The 23292-nt window shown below is 41.5% G+C and overlaps 2 long non-coding RNA genes across 3 annotated transcripts in view; one reads left to right on the top strand and one right to left on the bottom strand.

Annotated features, from left to right (window-relative positions):
• LOC135308181 (uncharacterized) overlaps positions 1-23292 on the top strand; it is a 240331-nt gene that overhangs the window by 200625 nt on the left and 16414 nt on the right. The window contains exons 6-10 of the long non-coding RNA XR_010368722.1: positions 11614-11719; positions 14670-14804; positions 15369-15447; positions 15602-15700; positions 20320-21103. This is a non-coding gene — a long non-coding RNA (uncharacterized LOC135308181). The remainder of the gene's footprint in view (positions 1-11613; positions 11720-14669; positions 14805-15368; positions 15448-15601; positions 15701-20319; positions 21104-23292) is intronic.
• Positions 9236-20331, bottom strand: LOC135308182 (uncharacterized). Of its 2 annotated transcripts, none has more exons than XR_010368723.1 (3): positions 20151-20331; positions 16951-17969; positions 9236-15816 (listed from the first exon to the last, which is right to left on the bottom strand). It is a non-coding gene; the product is annotated as an uncharacterized LOC135308182 (long non-coding RNA). The 2 variants fall into 2 exon arrangements; XR_010368724.1 differs by having other exon boundaries at positions 9236-13348; positions 13450-17969.

The raw sequence follows: 23292 nt of genomic DNA on the forward strand, positions 1-23292 counted from the left end.
GGGATGAGGAAATAAAGGAGCTTGAAAAGCAAGCTACTTTCAAAGATGATAATTCCGTATGATAAGTTTTGTACTAATGTCATATACAGCCAGCAAGGAAATACTTCAAAATCGGAGGCATCACATTTCATGCTATTTCATGTCAAAGATGCATGACTGAAAAATTCCTATTAAAAACATGAAAACATGCCAAATGCAGGAAAGTGAACAACAGAGCAAAAAGTGAGACAAAGTGTTACTAATGTCTGCCAACTGGTATTATTCACAAGTACCATCAATCACACATGAGCAACCTCCAACACTGCCCCCCCAGAACATGAAAATCCAGCTCACCCCTAACTTCTGGTAGCATAGTTGTCCTGTTTGTGGTTAAGATTTCCTTTATTGTTCAGAGATTTTCTCCAGTCCTGTGCATCTGTTTTAACCCTAGCCAGTCACGTTGACAAGGAAAAGGGAAGAAAAACCTATTCAATTAAAACATCTTTACTGCTATTTAGAATGCAGATGAGCCCCTCAGCAATGAGGAAATTAGTATTTTATGGTGAAGCATTTATATAGTTTATTCTATATTTGAACCATAATAAATTACATCCATTTTTTACAAGAATTATAACTGACATGCTGTCAGAGCTGTACATGTACAGCCTTAGAAATATACATAATACTTTGAAAGCTGTCACATTCAGTACAGTTGTAAACATCACCCTGGGTTACCAAACTGTTATCTTTAGGTTTACTTCTTCAGATAAACCATAGGATCTTCGCACATTTCAACCAGAAGAAAATCAATTCTCCCTCAAAGAGTTGCACAGCAGTTTACCATTCGTGTTTAAACGCACAGCTTTGTCCTAGCTTGGATCCCAGTTTGGGTCTATTTGCAAAATACCCTCAGTTATGGGCCTTGAGCTAGAGAGCACCAGATTTACTCAGTGTCCTCCCTTATGTTGGCATTTTTCAATCCAAAAGTGCCACTGTGGTTCTAAATGATCCCTTCTGTGGAATATTCAGATGTATGTATTATATTACAATGCTATTTCTACAGGGTTACTTTTGTAGACTTATCCTTCTGAAATACTGTGTATAAACCTGTTTTCATGGGTTTGCCAAATTGTTTTAAAAATATTATTGGAGAACCATACTGTTGCAATGGGATTCTCTAGGAGGTTTCCAATTCTTCAGAAATATCATTACTCTTGACTGTGTTCTTTAGGATGCTGACAAAAGCTACCTCAGGAGTTACCTAATCACTGGAAATTTTTATAGTTTATTCCCTTGTAGGGTATTATTTTATACTTTACAGTACAAACCAAATGTAAATAAGAATAAGGGTTTACAACTGGAAATTTTATATAATTAATTAATGAACTCAGGCCTCAAATGAAGATGCTTTTAAGCAGAGCTGTGATTCAGCTTCAGCTGCAGGTAGATGTGGTTAAATGGCATCACCTCTCCATTCAGAAGACTTTAGCCATGATCCTGCAGGGATTTATCTGCCTGCAGACATCTGGCCCAGAACAAACCCAAAGCCTTCAGTGGGACTTGAGGTACTGCCAGGGTTCTGAAAGACTCATAGGGATGGAGAGAAAGCAAGGCTAGATGAAGCTAGCATGGGAGAAAAATGCTTTAACAGCTATTTTTATGCAAGAGGGATGTGAACTCAGGTTTTGCGTCCTGAGGAGAGCCTGAAGTTTGGGCACTGGTGGCTTCTGCCCATCAGGTAGAGCAGGAAGGGGCAGGTGCTGAGCCTGACAGCTCCATCTGGATGAGGCTTTTGGGTCTGTCTGGAGCTGTGCTTGAGACACCAGGGAGCCAAATGGTCAAAAAAAGGTGGTAGAGCAAACAGATCAGCTGCCATCAGGGCTCAGCAGCGGTGGATATGGGGATGCGAATGGAATTCAGGCCTACACCCCATCTCAGCTGGCTCCATCTTCTTTTGGGATAGTCCCTAAGAGCCTGCCGGCACTGTCAGGTAATGTTTTTTTGGGTCGTTTTGGTGTTTTGTTTTTGGTTTTTTTGTTTTTTTTTTTTTTTACTTCAGGTGGTAGAGGTCTACACCAGAAAATCCCTTGGATGGAATTGGATGCTTTTCCATCACAGAGCAGGAAGATGTCTTCTATTCTTTCTAATCTGAGGTCTGGTAGACCCAAATGCCATTAAAGTTATGGCCTCTGTGGTAAAGACAGGTGAGGAACCCCAGGAGCACCCACCACTCCACCACTGTGCACAGCAACACTTATTCTGTTGTTACAGTTAATTTCCTCCTCTCTTTGAACCATCTAAATTCAGCGTGCATTATCCTTCTGCTATTTATGTAAATGTTTAGATTAGGTAATATTTTATTCTACAGTGAATGACACCATAATCCTCCTTATTCTTCTCGTTTATCATAAATATTTAGTTTGTTTTTAGCTTGTGGGACTAAACACAACATCGTTTTCATTACTGTGAAATCTTCCCCTTTTCTTCTCCTGCAAGCATTCCTGGTCCCCTGGCAGTACTCTGCCTCCCAGAACATGCTAATATTGCTTGCATTACTGCAGGATTACCACAATGAAGTATACACTTCGTATTATAATTCATAATGTTGCTTTAAAAGATTAACCACTCCCACGGCTGTGTCTGGTAATTACAGAGCAGACTTTCTTTCTTTCTTTTTTTTTTTTAAACAAAGAACAGTGTGCACAAAATGACTGGCAAGGAGGTAAGTGTTTGGGGTGTGCTTTGTTTTTCAACCTCAGAGAAAACCAGATGCAAAATTGATAGAGGAGACTGAGAGTGGGTTTTAAGCTGAGATACTTCAGTATATTAGTAATTTAACAGATTTATATAAAGGAGATGGCACTGTCGGCCCCTGGAATGTCACAGACTATGCGATTGGCAATTGCCAGCTCAGATGACTCTCCTGAACAACCCCAAAATAATTAATAGGCCTTCTGGAGTTTTCCAGGCAAGTGAGTATGCTGGTTAAAGAGCAATAGTTAGTTTAGCCTGTCAAGGTTCATTCTTTTTCAAAACTCCAGTCCTCCCTTGATGCCCTCTAATGGTTTTTTGAAACACCAAAATGTTTTTTGCGTGAACAACATTACCCATTGTGCTTTAGTTAAATGCATTTCGATGTCAGACACACTCCTGGCTCAAAAATGGCTGTTCCCTACCCCTTCCTGGGGGGATCTCCAGGGAGAGCAGCCAGATTGACTTTAATCGGCCAAAGACGCGGGATGGGTTCTTAATGCGATAAACCGATCGAGTGTGCAAAGTCACATTAATATGTGGAAACTTGATCAGCTTTTATTAAGGGATCAGGAAATGCTTTAATTGCTGACAAGAGCACTTGTTTGTTTAATTGCTTGTTTGTGTTTGTTGTAAAGCCTTGAGGGATGTGGTAATTTGTCCCATTGTTGTTTGAAAATGTGGGTCTGGTAGCCAAACCAACAGCAAATGACAGACACTGGTCTGGTACCAAGTGTTGCTTCATCAACCTTTACCACATTCCCAGTTGGGAGAGGATGGCAACCTTTGGAGCAACAAAGTGGGATTCTCCTTCCAGCCTCTCCTTGCTTGCATTGTCCAGAGCTTCCACACTGTGAGAAGGTCGGAATTCTTGTACTTAAATGAGGAGTTAGTCACTGTCTGTTAAATGAAAGTAGCATTTAAAGGCTGCTGCATGGTAGAGCAGCACTTAACAGGTTGTTCTGTCTTTCACAGCTGGGGATGTAATGGTTGCACGCTCCTACATAAAACTCCTAAAAGATCTCAGAGCCTGAGGCAAAGTCCATTGAAACTGTTGGTGTCTTATTTGTTGGACTGGCCTTTGATCAGATGCTAATGCATAGTGATAGCTTTTCTATACCGTTCCTGAATGGGGTTTTAGCATGGAATTGTTCCCTGCTGTAGGACTGCAGCAGTCCTTGGGATAGATCTTTCATGGCTGGAGCTGACCACAAGCCTCTATGGTACAATGATGCCTGGCATTCCGTGCTGGGAAGAAGTATTAGGTTTGCTGTGAATTTACATGAAAAGTCCCTGGCTAGCAATTATTCTAAATATAAAGCTTCCTGAGATCCTAATATTTCTTTCCTCTAGATTCTTGCCTTACTTTGGAAGCTAAGTCTTCCATCCAGGAGCACAGCCTGGAAAGGCTTTCCTTCCTGTTTTCTCTGAATTAGCCTTTTTAAATACTTTCTTGATGGAGGAAGATAGAGGGTCAATGATGATTAGGGTTATAACTGGCTTTCCAGATCAGCATCCAGCACTGTAGAATGCATCTACTTCTGTAGAAGGAGCCTAGGAAAAGTCGTATCAATATACATTACAGGCTTGTCATAACTCACTCATTTCCTATTTCAAACAGGAGGAAATATACTTGAACATATCTGTTGTATCTGTCAAGACTTCTCATTTGTCAAACTATTAGTGGTCCCTCTGTCAACATAAATAAATCTGTCCATAAATCTTGACAGGTATAATCATTTGTTGCATTTGAAAGGCAAGTCTCTAACATTAGACCCCTTTTGATTCCTAACATGATTATCTTTAAAGAAAGACATTTCAGATGCCTTCTGAATCTGGCCTCTGTCAAATGATTTCTCCGCTCTCGCTGAGTTATCTACTTGTACAAAGTAAGCAAAGGCATAGTTCCTGCTGTCAGCTCTCCTGAGGACCACACGAATCACCAGCACCGCAGCAGCGCCGAGGCCTCATCCTGCAAGTGATTATGTCCTGTTTGTCAGACCAAGCTCCTGACACACTTATTGTTCTTTACAGCTAGGTTTCTCATTTCTATTCTGAGCCATTCTTCTGGCACCAGCTGTCCTTTCTTTACTTCTGGGAAGCTATCGAAGAACATTCTTTGAAGGCGTTCCATCGGATGCTGCCGATCTTTTCAGCGCTTTTGTTGTTGCTGGCAAACAATCCGTACCCATACAAGAGAATTAGGCCTCTGAAATGGCTGCTAAAATATGGGCTGGCATAACTTAAGATTGAATTCCATAAATCCAACACGAGCTTCACAAGCTCTCCCACTGCTCTCTGGGGCACACTGAGCAGCTCCATCCTCCCAAGGCTCTCCTGGGAAATATGAAGTGACCTTATTTCTATGTCTGATGGCCTAGTGATAGTGATTTTGCCTGCCTGATGAAGTTAACAGCTATCTGGCATTCACCAAGCTGGAATGTGAAGTGAGGGTCTTTGGCCAGAGCTCAGTGTCTCAGCAGACAGCTCTGGCACACAACCCAGAACCTGGTCAGTGCATGCATACCAAAAGGCAGCCAGTGAGTCCACAGCTCTCATGGCTTCATAACATTCCCTGCCACATAGAAAACCTAAAGCACAGGCTTTGTAAATGAGAATGAGTCAGGAGGTTGCTAGGGCTGGGTGTGTGGGAACTGCACAGTAAAGAGTGGATCCCCAGGGAGCTCCAGCAGGAGCCAAGGTAGTCGGTATCAAAGATCCTGCGGTGTCACGGGCATGCCCAACTTATACAGCCATGGGAAATTAGCTGGTGAATGTGGAGAAACCCAAGCCTAATGTTTTCCCTTTGGTCTTCTGACAGTGAAGTAAGGAAAACTCTAGTGTTTTCCATAGAATGTATTTAAAGTTCTAAATCTTCCCTCTTTCAGCTTTCCACTCCTTCAAATCATCTGCGGTTTGCTACAGGAAAGATTTTTAATTGACAGAATTTCAACTTGTGCTCCAAAGAGACTCATTACTTCACAGATTCTTTAGCTTCCTGGGGCCTTGACGTCATGGGGATATTCCTTGCTTTCTTCAGTGGATCCTTACCACTGAAACTAATTTTTGAATGAGCTGCAGCAGAAGCCTCTGTACCAAAAATTTGCTCCAGAACTTATGATGGTTTGTACAGGATGTCCAGATGCAGGGTGTCAAAATACATCTGTTAGATAAGGTTTTTGTCTGGATCACAGGTCTCAATGCATTCACTCATTAAACAGCTTTTTTTTTCTATGTCGAGTCACAATTTAGGATAATATTCCACTGGAGCAGACAATATGCCAGAGCCATAGGCATCTAGCTGGCTATACCCTCATGGTAGGCTGGAAGAAAATGGGAGAGTTCAGTCCTTCATTTCAAGGCAAGGGTCCTAGAGAAGTAGTTAGTTAAGATGGTGTTTGAATTAAAATACTTAGAAATATATAGTCAAAGAGGACATTTGTCTACAGCCTTGCTGAAAAACCTCTCGGTTTGTGAAATGTGTTGAAGTTAGAGAGATAAACACCTTGCTTTTATGAGTCTGCATGATGTGGAGCATGTGCTTAAAAAAAGAATCCAAGTTCATCTGGGTTCACCCAGACACCCACGTGTGTTGATACCATTGGAGGGTCTGCAGGACTCTGCAGCCCCCAGGTGAGAGCTTCTGAGGGGCTGAATTCTGGAGGTGGATGCCTAGATTGATCTACCCATGCCTTTTGCATCTGTGCCTGACAGTGCCCCCCGCACAACGAGCTTCCACGAGCTCCCACCACTGCTGTTTCTGGTTCTCTTTCCCTGGGCCAGGAAGGGTGCTGGGCTCTACAGCTTCCTTTTCTGTTGACTGGCAAGATGGTACTTTGTCAGGTAACTGCTGTTGCCACCAACTGCAAAGCTCACTAGAGTATAATGACACCTTCTGAGCCGCTTCTTTTATGCGTTAACCTACTTGGAAACAGAGGCTCATGTGCAAATTCCCACTGTATTTTGTGAAGGCTGGAACATAAGCCAGATCTGAGCTGAATTTCCCCTTTCCAAGAGCCAGCTGAATCAAAATCCCCTGATGCAGACATCCCCAAATTTTATGGGTGCAAAAGATGTCTTGATCCAAATTTTGCAGTTTGCTCCCATCTCTGCTTAAAACATAAAATGTATGTTTTTAGGGAAAAAGGATATAAACATCTTGTTCATGTTTGAGCTGAGAATGTCTTTTTTCTGTAGGCTGTCAACACAACTTCAAATGCATGCAGCCTGTCCAATCTGACAGACAATTTGCATATTTGTGGAATGCTAATGCCAAGTTACTGTATACATTTGTACATGAAAGCATTAGAAAGTTTGAAGGATTAAAGGTGGAAATGTATCCCCCTCGGCCTCGATTAGAGATCAAGACAGCACATCAATAGATGGCAGACAAATAACTGCTGCTTTGCCGTTTGGAATGGCTTAACCCAAAAATAATAAAATCCAAGCTATTTCCTAGGACATAAATAGCTGAGGGCTTTACACGTGCTAATTGCCAGAGCGTTGTTTTAGCCTTTTGAGAGTGTAATGTGAAGTCTGACACATCCAGTGTGAGCCCTCTGACACAGTGATTGTCTTTTTGTTCTGCACTAGCTGTGTGCCTGGATCACAGCTAGAGCTCCCAGAGCCACCCCAGCCTAAGGCATCCATGCTGATGTCTAGGGATGAGCCTTCCTCAGTTGCTCTCAGGTCCTGGAAGGTTCTTTGAGGCCAGATGGAGGTGCTTGGCCCGTGCAGAAATGACTTAGTTTGCCATGAGGAGGGTGTCAGGAGGAGAAGCAGCAGGTGCTCAGTGGTTTTCCGTAGAGAGATGATTGCTTTGCATGCGTCAAGATATATTTTGGAGCCTGGCTCTAGACCCAGTGATTTGAAAATGGAGACTTGGAGTCTTAAAAACAAGATATGCTAAAGAACGGTTTTGCATGGTTCCTCCTAAGGATCAAAACCTGATACTATTTATTTTACTTGTGCTAAAAAATAGCCTCAATAAGATGTTCTAAGTTGGCCAATGGATATAATTTAGGCCCAGACATTGGCAGCACAGGACAGAGAATGCAGGAGCTAGTCAAATCCTTCCTCCAGTCTTTGATCCAAAACATGAATATTCCTTTGATTCAGAAAGGGTTTGGCCAGCCTTTTTCGCAAACGGTTGCACGTCTCTGCGTTTTCTGGCTGGGGGAAGTGGAAGTGGCAGAGCCTCAGATACCTGGGAACCAAGAGCTGAAAACTCTCCTGGAAACTTCTCATGGTCTAACGAAATTCCCGGGCCAGCTTCCAGCCTGAGCGGATGTAGACAATGAGCCAAAATGAACCACCAAATCTGTCGAGATTCAGCCGTCATTTACGAAAGAGGACTGGGATTTGCAAGGGAGTTTGTAGGAGCTGAACACCCAAATCTCTTTAAATCCCAGTGGGACTTTTGTTCCTCTCTTTCTTGCACTTCACTGAAATGCCTTGTCTATTTATTTGAAATATTTTGAAGACCTCAGGCAGCACTTTCATTACAGACAAACCCTCTTCACCAAAATTAGAAAATCACAAACTTTTAGCTGCAGTCGCTGAAAATCTGTTATTTAACACACCTACCCAAAAAGCCCCAGGCTACACCAAAACTCTTGACCAGAGATAGCTCTGTGCTGTCACAAGACAGATCTATCTTTAGGTACCCCAGTTTGAAAACTTCACCCTTAATGCGTTCAGAAAAAGTACGTTGTTGTTTTAAAGTACATTACTCAAACGCTGAGATGCCTTCCTACTGGGAGCAGCGTTACAAAGCCGAGCTCTGCCTGGATGCCTATCCAGCATGGATCTGACAATTCACATGTAGGAAAAGGCTTCTCATGCATTCATAGTTTAGATGACCTCCATATATTTGTTTAAAAAATAATTAGGCTTGCTTAGCTTTTGTACTGTTGCATTTTCCTTTTTTTTTTTTTTTTTTTTTAAAGTAGCTTTTCCTGTAGCACTCCCAGGCCAGTACAATGCTGGCTTTTAAAAGTGATTTGTCTGTTACCAGGCCGTTTTAAACTTTTACTTCCTAAGTCCTTGCAAACCAGCAATACAAGGAGACTAAAAAAAAAATCTCCTGGGAATTGTTTTTATAGTAACAGTGAAAGCTTAAAATGTTGCAGCAGCAGCCAAATTATTTTTCTTTTAGTGGAAACAATACCAACAACTGGAGTCTACGCACAAAACGGATTAAAGCTACCCATAAAAATGACTAACAAATGAGTGCTACATTTCTTTTTATCATTTACTCTTTATAAAAAGCGACAGTTTGAAGGCTACTAATTTGGCAAGTTATTTCCCCTCTATAGCCATGGTTGTTCAGTAATTAGAGGATATATAAAACATGGACGTAGACATTCTAGTGCAGTCCAACATTTTTGTGTGGTTTAAGATAAAGTCCACTTCCTTTCTTTCCAACTAATGGAAAGCAAGGTAGACGTATCCAAAATTTAACTACAGGACAAAGTTTGTTTCAGGCAAAACTTTTAAGAATAGTCTCATGACAAAAGCCCAAGTCCTATTTGCACTCCTAAATTGTTCAGAATGAAGATGTCCAAAGAAATCTAGTAACCTCAGGGCATACAGGAGTGTTTTCTCCCCTGACTAAACAAATGACTTCTTGAGCACAGCTGAAATCAAACATTTAAAATATTATTAATTACTAATGCTAATTGTTGAGAATTTTTTTTAAAGTCATATGTGCTCTCCATAGGTAGGTAATTATTTTTAAAAATCTATTGCTAAACATGGTACTTGGTGTCAAAGCCCTCCATCACTTGAAAATAGCACGTATGTTTTTAAGTCACTTAGGTGGGTTTTGAAATCTTTGCCTGCTATTTCATCATGTGTTTTCTGGCAGTGGCCCTTTCTATACCTGTAAGTAGTAAAAAATATATTGCTCCCTCTGAAAGTGAAGAGCTAAAAATAAAACAGAACTTGGTTTACTCAACATGAAGGCAAACTAGAAAGCCATTAGTTGAAGAAACTGAAATAAGAGAACTCAAAAGGCCTGGATGGAGAGCAGGAAGTGCTTCAAACGGGACATGCAGCAGTTGCTGGTGAAATTCTGTGTCCGTGGCTGTTGTGGTTGGTTCCAATAGGCTGGTACAGGGATGCTTTGTGGGGCACATGGAATGGTGAGGCAGGTCCTTGGCACGTTTCTGGATGCTGGGCTCACGGCACATTGTCCTCTGTTATGTATGTGATGCAGAACCAGTTACTCCAGTAATTATTGGTTTTCCTGCCTGTTGAGATGCTGAAGGCAAGGCCAACGTCTGATTTAGGTGTGTGGCTGTACTCTAAACTTGGCTGTTTGTCCTTTTGATTCAATGTGTGAGTGCTTGCCTGCTGCATGTCAATATAATAATTAATAGATTAATGTATTAGTAATACAGTCATTATATACTGTATAATAGTATAATAATATATAGGTATATTATTGTAGAATGAGATAACATATAATGCAAATATACATATAATATATTAATATAAAGATAGTGATAAAAATAGTGATATTAATATAAAAATAGTGTATCAGTATATTCAGAGTTTATCAAGTCCTAGAGAAAATGAAAAATTACTTATAGGCTGAAATCTCCCCAAAGCCTGTACTAACTAATAATAACCTACTAATAATTATCTACTGATTTACACTAATACTGGCCATGAGAGGTAGACCAAAAGCCCTGGTCCATGAGATTGAGGTTAAGCCAATAACATTCCAAAACAAAAAATTGTCTCAGTTTTAAGTACTTTTCAAAATGGTCACCATTACTGTGAGAAACTCCGTTCCAGTTTATATAAAACATAGTGGAATAATAACATCTCATTTGATTATACAAAGTAGTTTTTTCCTTAGTGTTTTAGTTCTCAAAATTCCCAGAATACACCACATGGAAACTGTTCACTTGAGAAATTAAGTACCGTATGTGATAAGACAGTCATGTGAAATTTTTAAGCTGTCATTAAAAATGATTATAATTAGGACAAACTATATGAAAATGCTTTAAAATTGAGACCCTGGTGAATTAAAAATTAAGGGGTATATTATGTATTATCATGTTGAAGGGCAGGGATTTACGCGTGTAACTCCCATTAACACTAATGTGAGTTGCATTCCCAAATCCCCACGCCTGGCGATGAGCATCCGCCCCCGCGTTTGTTGTCACTGAACAACCTCAGCTTTTGCTGTGCTCCAACACAATTCCTCTGCCTGCTGAGAACAAGTGGAATGGCAAACCAGGAGTTTAAACTGTTTTCCCTCACAAATCTAGGCCCCCAGATAGAGCCAAATGTAATCCATCTAAGCAGTAGCCGCGCTCCCTTGAGTAATATTTACTTACAAAAAGTAACTGTCACGGAGTCTCCTCTTCCCTACAACTCTTCCTGTGCTTTCCCCCACACTTAATAACTGAGGGTTGGGCTGCAATCATTTTATTATGTCTCCTCAAAATGCAGGAAGCCAGTTGCTGGGGGTGGGCTTGCAAAAGCACTTCAATCAAGAGCCTGCAAAAGGAGCTGTATCCACGGCAGTGTGGAGCTCCCAAGTGAGGAGTGAGCATGTTCTCTAAGGACAGTGCACACAAGTGAAACGTCTCTCTTATTTGGCCATAGGGCTGTCCACAGCACTGAACAGGTGTGTATCCAGTGGCTGTGCTGGGCTTTGGGTCACATTCAGGTGAAGAGTGAGCTGCTATGACTTGGGCTGCAAGTGTTGTCAGTTAATTTAACTCTCAGGTGTTTTCCTCGTACCCCAGAATCAGCAATTATGTGAGTTTGCATCTTGACTTTCTTTGGAGAAATTGTAGTCCTTATTCTTAATAGAGAAGCTTTCATTATTGTACCTTAAAAGTTAATTTTTTTTTTTTTTTATAGAAGTACATCATTTTCACGTGAGTGGCTGTGGAGTCCATCTTGTTGTTCTCATTGTTTCATCTGCTCTTTTTACAACCCTGGATTTGGGAATGCTGACATAACTAAGGTAAGACAGTTCATCTGTTGCTTGGGCTTTGCTCAGAGTTTACTAATGGCACTCACCAGAAATGTCCTGTCCCACTGATTTTACAAAGGCACCCATATTACTTCTCCTTAAAACACATTAAGAAAATGGTCATATTGCCACACTATAGCTCTCAGTGAAGAAAATCCCACAGAACCACAGCTCATACCTCATACCATTCTATGGCATTGCAAAATTGTCATTATAATAACACGTTACATTCTTAACAACATCTTTTCCCTGGGGCAAAATATATAAATCCAAATAAAATAGATATATGTAGAGGCAATACTTCTCCTATTTTATTAATTAGCACCTAAGAAAAACATGTTTCCAAGCTAGAAAAAAGTACTGATGAATTTTCAAGGGAAGTAATGAATTCCAGGTTTGTTTCTTTATTGGTACCTGTGGATTCTGTTGTATTGCTTGTTAACAGATGCAAGTGGGCAATATAACTATTACATCAGTCAATATTATAGAAACCCAGGCAGTTTCTAAGCAACAGCCCAGCACTGATTCTTCCCAGCTATTTTCTAGGATTCCCTCAGACACAGTAAGTGAAGAGGAGTTGGACAATATAGTCTAATTATGAGAAAGGAATAAAGCATGAAACTGGTGATTTTCAAAATCATATTTTTCCAGATTTCTTGCCAAAGCAAAAGAACTAAAATTGAAAACTGTCAAAAACATTTCAGCTCAAGAGCTGCATAAACTTTTCTATTGTTCAGGCAGCTAAAGAGACACAGTTATTTTGCTTCATACCTTGCCCACAAAAATAATGAAAATAAAGATCATAATAATAGAACCTCTTCAGCTTGTTGGACTGAAACTGGATTTTGTGGTGTTTCCGTTTGCAGATTCATGCAGCAGTTCAGCCTGAAAGTAAAACAATTTTTTATCTTTTTTTGTATTAATTCTATGGTCAGTCAAATCTGGCTCCTGATGGAAAAAATCATAATAAATCATAGTGTTTAAGCCACATAGACTATGTGTGTGTGAGCACACATAATTTTGTGTGTACACAGATAGAAAGGTGCATTTCAAAGCAATGTCACCCTCAGATGTCAGTGGCTGATAAAGTTTCTTAGCCTACGTATTGCATATTGCAAAGATGACATCTGCTTTATATATAACTGGGGATTCAGTGAGGCAGCAGAGCTGGGATCTTTTTCATTGCCCATAACTTTTCAACCAGGATCCTCTCAGAATTTGGAGAACACTATTTCCATACTTTGCTTCAGTCCAATATGGCACCCAGTGTCAGCTTCAGGTTTTGAACCAGACTTCTAAGAAGGACAGTGCTCTTTCATCTCTCTATGAATAATGCCCTTTCAGAAAACAGTTTTTATTTAGAATAAATAAGAACAGACGTACATGCACACCCACACTTGTGGACCCAAATATGCTTCCAGGAGCACAACCATGAAAAAGCAAGAAGAAAATATTGTAAACCAGATGTTCTCTGGGTTTGAATGCTCCATTGGTTTCCATACACCATGCAAGGTTCTGGTCTGCTAAGGGAGTAGAAGCAAGTTCAATATAGGAGCTTGGAGTGCCAACAGTTTTGCCTTGCTTGGGAAGGTGGAAAGCAGCGGCTGTCTTCACTCAAGTCTGATTTTTGGAAAAACAAAAAAAAAAAACCAACAACCTGATGACATTTCCAAAACAAAATTCTCTGTTGTGATATTTGAGTTGTGGGCCAGAATACTTACCCTTTTGGCCAAAAAAACCCCCAAGTTCATTCACAAGAGCTGTGGTTGCAAACTCTTCTTCATTGTCTTGTTGTCTGGGCTTGTCCCCTCTCCTTGTTGTGTCACAGTGGCACACTGAGAGTGTGCATGATGGAGACACCAAACTCCTGGGTGCTGTGGGGTGTGTGGCTGCAGGGATGGGAAGCACCCCAGACAGCCAAGCTCTGGCTCCCACCAAGGAGCTGATGCAGTGCTCGGGATTCAATGGCTTTTCTCTCTTTCCCCCACCAAGATGTTCCTATTCTTGGGTGTTAGATATTTTTCAAATAAACATTAAAAGATGGTTTGAGAAACAGACACTTTCTGCTGCCTCAAAGGGAAAGGGAAATATGCATCTCAATGAAAACCCCGTTTTCTATTAAAAACTGGTTTTGGTGAAATGAAGTCACCCAACCATACAGCTCAGTCCACATAATTTCCGTGTGTTTCCATCCATTCCTCTTTCCCCTCCCAGTCTCCAAACCATTCTCTGCCTGCCTGATACATGTTGACATGAGAATTAAATCGCTAAGAAGTATGAATGCTTTTACTTTAACAGAAAGCCAGGTTACTATTCCTAGCATGGAAAGTTAAATGAAATCATGCTGTGAGTGAATTCCTATTGATTTCTTCAGGATTGATCAGAAACATTTGTCAAATTTTGTTTTCTTTCTGTCCTACATCTTCTTTAGACACATAGTTAAACATACTAAGGAACGTTTACATTTTAAAAATGTGTTCTAAGGTCTTTATATAAACATACATGTAATAAAAGTGGCTGGTGATTTATATTTTCTATATACATTCAGATACTTTATTTTCAAAGCCAAGGTTTTAAAAAATAGGTGTCTAAATTCAGACACCTAAGTCTATCTTTATAGTCTTTGGTTGCCTGATTTTCAAACATGTTAATACTCAGAAACACTTTTTTTTGCTGTTGAGTTGTCTCTTTTGGACAAAATTTACATTGGGCTGGTTTTCATCTATTAGAATTTAAAAGTGAAAATTAAAGATTATAAATTTTCAAAGGATTTAAAGGCATAAAGAAAAAAATCCTAAAACTATACATCTTTTTGAATATTTAATTGCAGAAAATGATGTACATTGGTCCTTGGCACATGAGTACAACCCAGCAGATTCATCCTTGCTCACTGATTTTGACCTAAACCCCTTTTTTGCAGCATTTGTCTTTTCTTCTTTAGGTTCACACCAAGGCCTCCTGTTTGAAAAATGTATGTGTGCTCCTGAACCTAATGTATATGCATATTCAGTGTGACTGCATATGGAAATGGAGCATCCATGCCAAGAGTTTTCCAGCCAAGAGGCTTTTTGCATGTGTGAGTCTGGAGGGTTGTGTGCTTTTGGGGTAATTGTGCGTGTAAATCCAGCGGGCAGTCACACGCTCAGCTATAACCTGTACAGCTGCATTAATACCTTTTTTAAAACATCTAGCAAAAGCTGGTGAGAAAAATGATACCTTTTCAGACACCTGGTCCTTGAAATAATAATAGAAAACCCCTAAAAACTGATTATGGATCGTGAAATGATGTGGTTCAGCTTTCAAAACCTGCCCCTCTGTCCCCCTCGTAAACAGGTCACTCTTACATTTAGGCAGTATTAGATTTGCAGGTTTAATTACAAGCAAATTATTTTTTTAAGTGGTAAAAATAAATTGATGCTGTTCTAAAATCTGAAGGGAAAAATTTAAAATTTTAAAAAATAGGAAGAAATAAATAAGCACATAACAAGAAAAAGTTAGTGGAGCAGCTGTGTAAATAATACAATGTTAAAGAATAAAAGGAAACTGCCAAATCCACTTGGGATGAGGAAGGAGCCTAAAATCCCTTTATGCTCTAATGAGGTCTAGCTCGTTGGTTGTGCCTTTTTTTTTTATCTGCCAGCTCCAGGTCTGCCTTAGAAAGGCACCGGAAGAAAGGAAGGAAAATGAGGTTATCCCATAAAATAATCTACTACTATTTGGTAAGGGCACAGGAATAGAGAATGAAGCAATGGTTTAATATTGGGAGTAGAAGCTGCATGAAGTAATCAGCTGAACATTTACTTCATTCATTAGTGCAAAGAAAATGCTGAGTTGTGCAGAAGTCAATGACAAATTTCCATGGTTTTGCTGCAGGCTTTGCTGAATGGCACCACTTGTCCACAGAAGTGCTCTGAACCTCAAACTTAGAGCCTCAATGATGCACCTGGAGCTCTGCATGTGGAATCCAGCAAGGTGAGAAAGGCATCTCTAGTGTCCTGGGGCAGGTGACCCGTGGCTTTGCACCTAGAGGGTGAGTTCTGCACTCTTCATCTGAATTTTGTAACAGCTCTCAAGATCTTGAAGATAATCTAGGATTAGGAAAAAACCTGTAAATCAAGTCATGCACATGTTCTTGTTGCTTAGAATATAGAAACCATGGTTTATTCTAAGTAGGAATCTGTTGCTTGGATATGTAAGGATGTAAATTAAGTTTCTGAGATTTCACAAAGGCACAAGGTGCTAGGAATAAATTAGTAGTTAATCCTAATGGTTGTTGCAGGTCCAGTGTAATTATGACTCTGTACAGGAATGCAAGGCTTCAAAAAGGAGCCAGGGAAGCTCCCTCTGCCCAGGAGCTCCACATTTCTCTGCAGACACCCAGTGCCATGAAGCATGTGGAGCCTGCCTGGTGCCTGCTCCATTTCCTGAGCAAGGGCCATGGGGAGAGGGAAGCCAACACAAACTGTGCTCCAGCAGGACTGGGCTCTCAGTGTTTCCAAGGAAAGTCCAACTGGCAGCAGTTAAAGCTGCCTTGTGGGGCTCTGGCACTCACCAGCTGTGCTGGGCACTGCCACAGGGCAGAAATTCAGGGATGGTCATGCTCTCTTTAACTCTTAGCTCAGACTTGACCCAGTGCCTGGGCCACCTTGGTGAGCCTGCAAAGCATTTGCTGGTCCTTTCCAATCCTGCTCCCATGTGCATGGCATGAGGGCTAACACTTGCTGTTTTTGCAGGATTGACTGGCTGTAAGCCCACAAATTTCATCAGGGTTTTCTCTAGTTAATAGATGCCCTATTGTCATTACTACCATGTGCAGTTGCTGTGTGATGTCAGATGACTGTTATGTGGGATTTAGGGTTCCTTTCAGTTTCCTTTGCCAAGTCTGAATTCCTTCTTGAGAGGGTTGAATTTTTACCTTAAATTTTAGAAAATACTTTTTTAGTAGCTGTGTGACCTTATCACACAGAAAAATAAGTGCAAATTTAACTCAATTTCTGGCTGAAATCTATCCACCTACCAATCCATCTATGATATTATTTTTCTGTCTACCTCTTCATCTTTCTAAATAAGTGCATAAAGTAGTCACTATTCACTGGGGCAATGGTGGTCTTAGAATTTAATTACAACCTGAGGTATCTGGTGTTCTAACTTGCTGTCCCATCCTGCATCAAGGAGATCTATAAGACTTACAGAGAGATAAAACACCTTAATGTAGTTTTTACCTGCTGTCTGTTCTTGTCCCGCTTGAAAGAATCAAATGAAATTTCCCACCAGAGAATAAAAAATGCTGAAGCTCCTCAGTGAGTTTGGGTGGCAATGTGCTGAGAGAGAGGGGAGGAGAGGAGGTGGTGGCTGGGTGCTCAGCAGAGCAGTGATGTCAGTGAGGGTGGAAAGTGCTCCCATGGCAGGAGAGGCAGGGCTGGCATGGCAGCCAGGCAGGAGCTGTAAAATCACTTCTTCCTGAGATTCCAGGGCTGATTGTCCCCAGAGACTCCCATTTAGGAGACCAGGTGAGGCTCTTTGGGGCTGCTGTCTTGTGGTGGAACTGATCCACAGGCAGAGATGCTCAGGCTGCAGTGGAGCTCATGGCAGGGGAAGAGGAACTTCTTGCTCTCCTGATGGTCACAAGCAGTATTTCCAATGTACCTGGCTCTGCAGAAGAAGAGAGGAAGCTGGAAAGGAGGAGAAGCCAAAAATTCTCCTAAGTCTCTCCAGTCAAGCATTGCTCAGGATGCTGGTTGGATACTCTATGACATGTTGAGAGAAGACTCAAAAAAAAAAGCTTCCTTTTACAATAACAGCACCAAACCATTATAAAAATCCACCTACATCTTCAGCAAAACTGCAGCATATGTTTTTGAGTCAGACATTTGCACCAAATGCAGAGTCTAGGGATGTCTGGCAGCTGAAGCAGGGAGCAGGTGTATATTTAGCCCTTTCAAATGTGCACTTAAGTGCATGTAAATATTTGCTAGGTCACAGCTTCATTGTGCTAACGAGCCACATGTGACAATGTCCATTTCCCAGGAGCCTGGGCACATTCTCTCAAACCTCTGCACCATTAGTGCAACGTGTTGTTACTTGTCTTGTGCTAACCCTACCTCCTTGTATCACTGTAGAGGCAGCTCCACCTCTGCTGCAGTAAACTGCTTTTCCTGACAGTGGCAGGTTGTAGGGACAGGGACACACTCCTAGTGCAGTCCTAGCCCTGGTATCTTCCAAAACCTAAAGCCTCAAACACCTACAGAGAAGTAAAAGAAAATATGTGGTCAGAAATTAGAAATTTTCGTCTTTCAAGATAAAACTATTGGGCACCTATAAGTTCTTTGGATTACTTGCACAGGCTGTGGAATAGTAAGACCTAGAGAATTGCTGCACTGTAAACTTGGGGAAAGCCTGTGGCCTGTTCAGAGCAGGGGATGGCACAAAGTAGTGAAAGGACATGGAGAACCCATCACCAACACCCTCTTCTCATATCAGCAAATGGACTCAGTTATGAGAATAAAAGGGACCTTGGCTGCAAATGACTTAGGGCAGCATAAATATGTATTATGAATTTTAGGCTCAGACATAATTAAATGCCATTTGTCAGATCTATGCTTGTTTTTCATCTCATTTGAGTTTTACAGAATGAATTAACTAACAAATGTGCCTCTGATTCTACCATAACAAATCATTTCTCAGAAAAGTTGCCTCCAAGCAGCAGAGAGAGAGTGACTGGGGGGAGTGACCTTCTGCTGTGAAGTTGTCACGTTCCAGCAGAGCCCTGAGTGGCAATGACAGCCTCAGTAATGGGGAGCCCATAGTGGCCTGGCAGTCTTGTTGATAACTTGTTAATTTATTTAGTGCAGTGGTGCAGAGGCAAAGATCTGGAGTAAAGGGTGGGGTGGGCTGAGCCTCAGGGCTGAAATATGTAAATATTCTGGTTTGGAGAAAAACAAAGTAAATTTCTTGTTCGTTGTCACTAAATGAGGTTGGTGACAGGAGCCACTGGCGAGCAAATAGGCTCATGTTTGTACCAAGGCAGCTTTCATTAAACACCTGATGCAGCAAATGTATGGTCAGTGTGTGCACAGTTTGGGTAATAGAGCTCTAAGTGCTCCTCTTCTGGCCGTGTGAAAGCATGATTACAGCACACCAAGGGACTTTCATCCTGAGCTGAGTCATAGGATGAGAAACAAAGGGTCTGTGTGCCTTTGACAGGCGAAAAGGAGACAGTGTTTAAGACCATGTGTGAAGAAATCCTTTCCTTGCAATTTAACTGTATCTTGTAGAGCTGTCTCACTTTGTTCCATCATATTAAACCAAAGGTCCTTCTTATACCTAGCAAATTACTATAACAAATGGATGGATTTGCTAACCATGTCTTAAATTCTATTCTGAGGTATTAGTAACTGCTCAGGAATGGGTGATATACATCCTTTAAATGATCTAATGTCTTCTCCAAGTGACAAGCTCCTGCAAGACCCAGATCTATTGGTAATGTCATAAAAGAGATACACCAAAATCAAAACATTTATGTTGTTTGGAAAGTCCCACATGTTGTCCCTAGCAGGTGGCCTCTTGCAGCTGTGCTCTTCATGCTGTGTAATTCATACATTTATGAAAGTAGGTTGTCATATCAGGTTAATGAAAATATGCAACAAATGCTCTAAATTGAGCTGTAGGCAAACAGGTGAGTCAAGCAAATAAAGCTGATAAGAATTGTCCTATGTACACCTCTGCAGAATTCTCCTTAAAATATCTTAAAGAAGATGGGGTAGAGAGTATTTAACAAATAATGTGGTGTCATTTGAAAAACAAATCCAGATGGTGGTGTTAGCATATCCAGTGACTTAACCATAATGCCATGTGTCTGCAGGAAAACAATAACCCCCACACAGCCCAAGCCTGCAAGCCTGAATTCATACACACTGAGGAGGTTCCTTATAAATATGAGGAAAGAAACAGCACCTGGCGGCCAGGTACCAACAGGAATACTGGTAGCAAGTGTTGGATCTCACCCATGGGCACAGCCATTCTCATGGCAGGCTGAGGAAAAGCACATTTCCCTCTTCCCTGGTGAGGGAAGAGGTGCACCAGGCTGTCTGCAGGCACCTGTCATCAGCTGTGTCCCCAGAGGTGTCCAGGGAGCTTGGACAGCTTGCTCCCATCTTCTTCTTGCTCTTCCTAGGCCCTGAATGTGTTGCTGCAGCTGAACTGTGTCCTCCAGCTTCTGGAGGGTCTGGAGTGCCCACGGGACACCTCTGCTCTTGGACTCAGTGCATGAATGTGCACGAGGAATTTCCCCTGAACATTTATTATCCCTGGTACCACAGTCAACAGTTGGCTGGGTAACTGAGCAAATTTACTTGAACTCTTTATTTCCCAGGTCTTATTTTTCTAAGGAAGGCAATAAATCAATGACAGGAAAAGTACTCACCAGGCAGAAATTGGGTAGCTTCATGACTTAATCAGCACTGATTAATGCCGGTCGGGAATCTATCTCTGCATTTCTTTGGAATACATTTTGGAAAGTCTGGTACTTCCTAGCAGAGTTTTGCATGAAAAATTAAATTACTGGCGTATTCCTGTCTCTCCTTAACAACTAGGTTCCTCGAGGCTCGCACCATCTTCTCACGTAGGTCTGTGAGCAGTGCTCCCTCCAGAGCTGAAGGCAGATGGTCGCTGGGGAGCCCGGTGCCAGGTCTGGGTGACAGGAGCGGAAAGGCAAGGACAGCCACAGCCGGATGAGACACTTCTCTTCCTCTCTGGATGCTGCACGCTGAAAACGCCAGAGACACGTCAGCCAGAGATGGGGCTGGGGGCCGGAGCTGCGTCAGAAGCAGCCCTGCTCCTGCGGGGGTGGAAGAGGAGCCCTGACTCCCGAGGAAGGTCAAGGCCGGCCGGCAAACAACCCGGGCAAGAAACCCCCAGATGGATAAACAATCCAGACATCTGGTGAGATCCCGGCATTGCTGCAATCAGGGAGGTTTTGGCACCGGCTTTGACACTGCCAGGATTTCCCTTGCAATTAGCAGCGTGCAGCCTGTCTGGGGAGGATGTTCCCTCCGGAAAGCTGCTGGGACCAGGCTGAAAATCGAGCTTAATCTCTGTGAAGCAAAGAATAACACCCAGTTAGTCTCTGGCTCCCCAAATATCAGAAAATTATTAACTGGAACTCAACAAATATTAGATGCTACTGATAACTAACTACTAATAACTAAGTGGCTTGGTTGCTACCAAGATTTCTTAAGGGGCTCACAGTGGGGCCACAAGGAGAGCAGTGGAACAGACTTGGAGCAGCCATGAGAAGGGATTCAGTATGGCAAAGGCAGCATAAACCTCAGTGCATGTGGAAGTGTCTGCATCCCCTTCACAGCATCAGAAAGTAAGGTGGGTACATATAAAACAGGCAAATTAAACCATAAATATATTATGATAAAAGGCTCAGTCTGGTAAGATTATCAACATAATAGATTTTTCAGTTTCTACACTGATCCAGGCACACAGACACATAAAATACCTCCACAATAGGGTTTTTCTTGAAAAAAAAAGTAAATCTATGTTGTTAAAGACCTTAGCTACCTGTATTTGAAGTTCGTTGTCTGAAAAGATGAAAAACATACATTTTCATTTCATTTCAGATTAGCATGGTAAACAGCTAGATCTGTTCTTTCAAGTGGAGCATTCGGCTCCATTTGTTAGCTTTGTTGCTGATATTTCACCTCTCTTATTTACTTAACATAGTTTGACAAGAAATTCTCAGTGAGATAATATATCTACATGAAAGACAGGCTTGGGGAGCAAGTCCAGGGGTTTCAGTGGGACAGAATCAATTATTTATGTCTTTGCCATTTTGGTCTGCCTTTGTTCCACAGAAAGCACTCAGAAGAGCTACCCAACCAGCTGCACATTTTTGGTAGATGGATACATTCTATTTTTAGGGAAAAGTAAAAAAAAAAAAAAGGGGACATCAGTATAAATCAAGATTGCACCCACCCTTGTGAAAAATATCAAATCCCAAGTGATGGAAGCTAACACCCTGCAAAACAACACCCTCTCCCCAGCCAGGCAGGATGGCCCCTGCTGCAGGGAGCAACCAGTACAAACAGAATTAGCAAATGTTCCTGTTGCTTTTTGCCACACAAAATTAGACAAACTGCATAGAAGTCAACTTTATTTTTCCCAAACAGCAGAGTAGCAATGATCCTTACACAGCAACCAGCTGGTGCAAGGATTTTCTGAGGCTGAAGTAAGGCAGGTGATGGAGGACACCTCCATTCTTCAATAAATATCAGAAAGGAAAATTGCTTACCCGTTCTGGATAGCTCAAAAACATAAACCAGAGCAGTCTCACAGCCCATCCCAGCTCAGATCAGCAGGCAGACCCTGAAGAGACCCAAGGCACTGGAGTTCCTGTTCCAGCACTGTGTGATGGGACCATGCCAAACATCAATCCAAAGGCAGGCAGCTGTGCTGCAGCCAAAGGCTGCCAGGCTGCAGGGACAGCAGAGTGGCTCCAGTTCCTGCAGCAGCATCACAATAAGTGACGAGGGGAAGTTTATACAGCCCATGAGCACTTTGTCAGTCAGAGGTCAATGAGAAAGGATAAAGAATAAAAAAAAAAAAAAAAAAGCATAAATAAAAAAAATAAGTGGGGTAGCGGAATAAAAGGGAATGGGCAGTGAATTTTAAAAATAGAGAAACCAAAGCATGCTAAAAACTTACCCAAAGTAAAAGCCAGGCCTTCATGATGTGCCTGTAGAAGCCTAGGTGAAATCTCCCCCTCACTTTGATGATAGAGGGTCAGGTCTTTAGGAAAAAGGGTTAGCCTGGACATAATGAAAAGAAATAATGTAGTGCAAACGAAGGAAAATAAGTGAGTGGTGCTGTACAAAAATAACGATTCTGTAGCTACTATGCAATATTGTCATCTCTGCACACATCCAAGGACTTAAGTGACCCACTACTCTTGCTGAGGATCTGCTCCATTAATAATAAGAAAGAGCAATTTAAACTATGGCTTTTTTCATTGTGTTTTATACAGGTTTGGGGAATATGTTATCAAAGGCTCCAATTCTGGCCAAAGTCCACAGGAATCATCACCTGTGGTCAGGCCCTGGATAGAAAGATCAGAGCTATCTTTGCGTAGCCCTACCACCAAAAACAGATCAATCAGAAGTAACTCAAAAGGAAATAGTCTACAGGGAACAGATGAAGATGCATTTAGAGGAAATAATCCCCATTCAGGATGCCATTATTAAAAGAGAGAGATAACTATCAGAGCTAAGATATGTCAGGGCAACCTCGTTGACATGGGACTGGAGAACTTCTACTGTAAAAGCAGAGAAACTAGGTCAGTGCTTTTTGAAGAGAGGAAAGCTCAGGGTGGACATCATTATTTTATACACGATTCTGAGGGGAATAGCTAGGAGAGATGTCAGAAAACTAGTGTCAAATACAAGAACAAATGGACAGGCTCTAAGAAAGGGAAATGAAGGGAAACTAAAGAAGGCTCGAGCTCAAGGGATATAAACATTTCTGTACACACTAAGCAGTTGATGCAAGGACTGGGTTACAGA

Source organism: Passer domesticus, chromosome 9 (genome assembly GCF_036417665.1).
Source record: "Passer domesticus isolate bPasDom1 chromosome 9, bPasDom1.hap1, whole genome shotgun sequence".
Classification (NCBI taxonomy): domain Eukaryota; kingdom Metazoa; phylum Chordata; class Aves; order Passeriformes; family Passeridae; genus Passer; species Passer domesticus.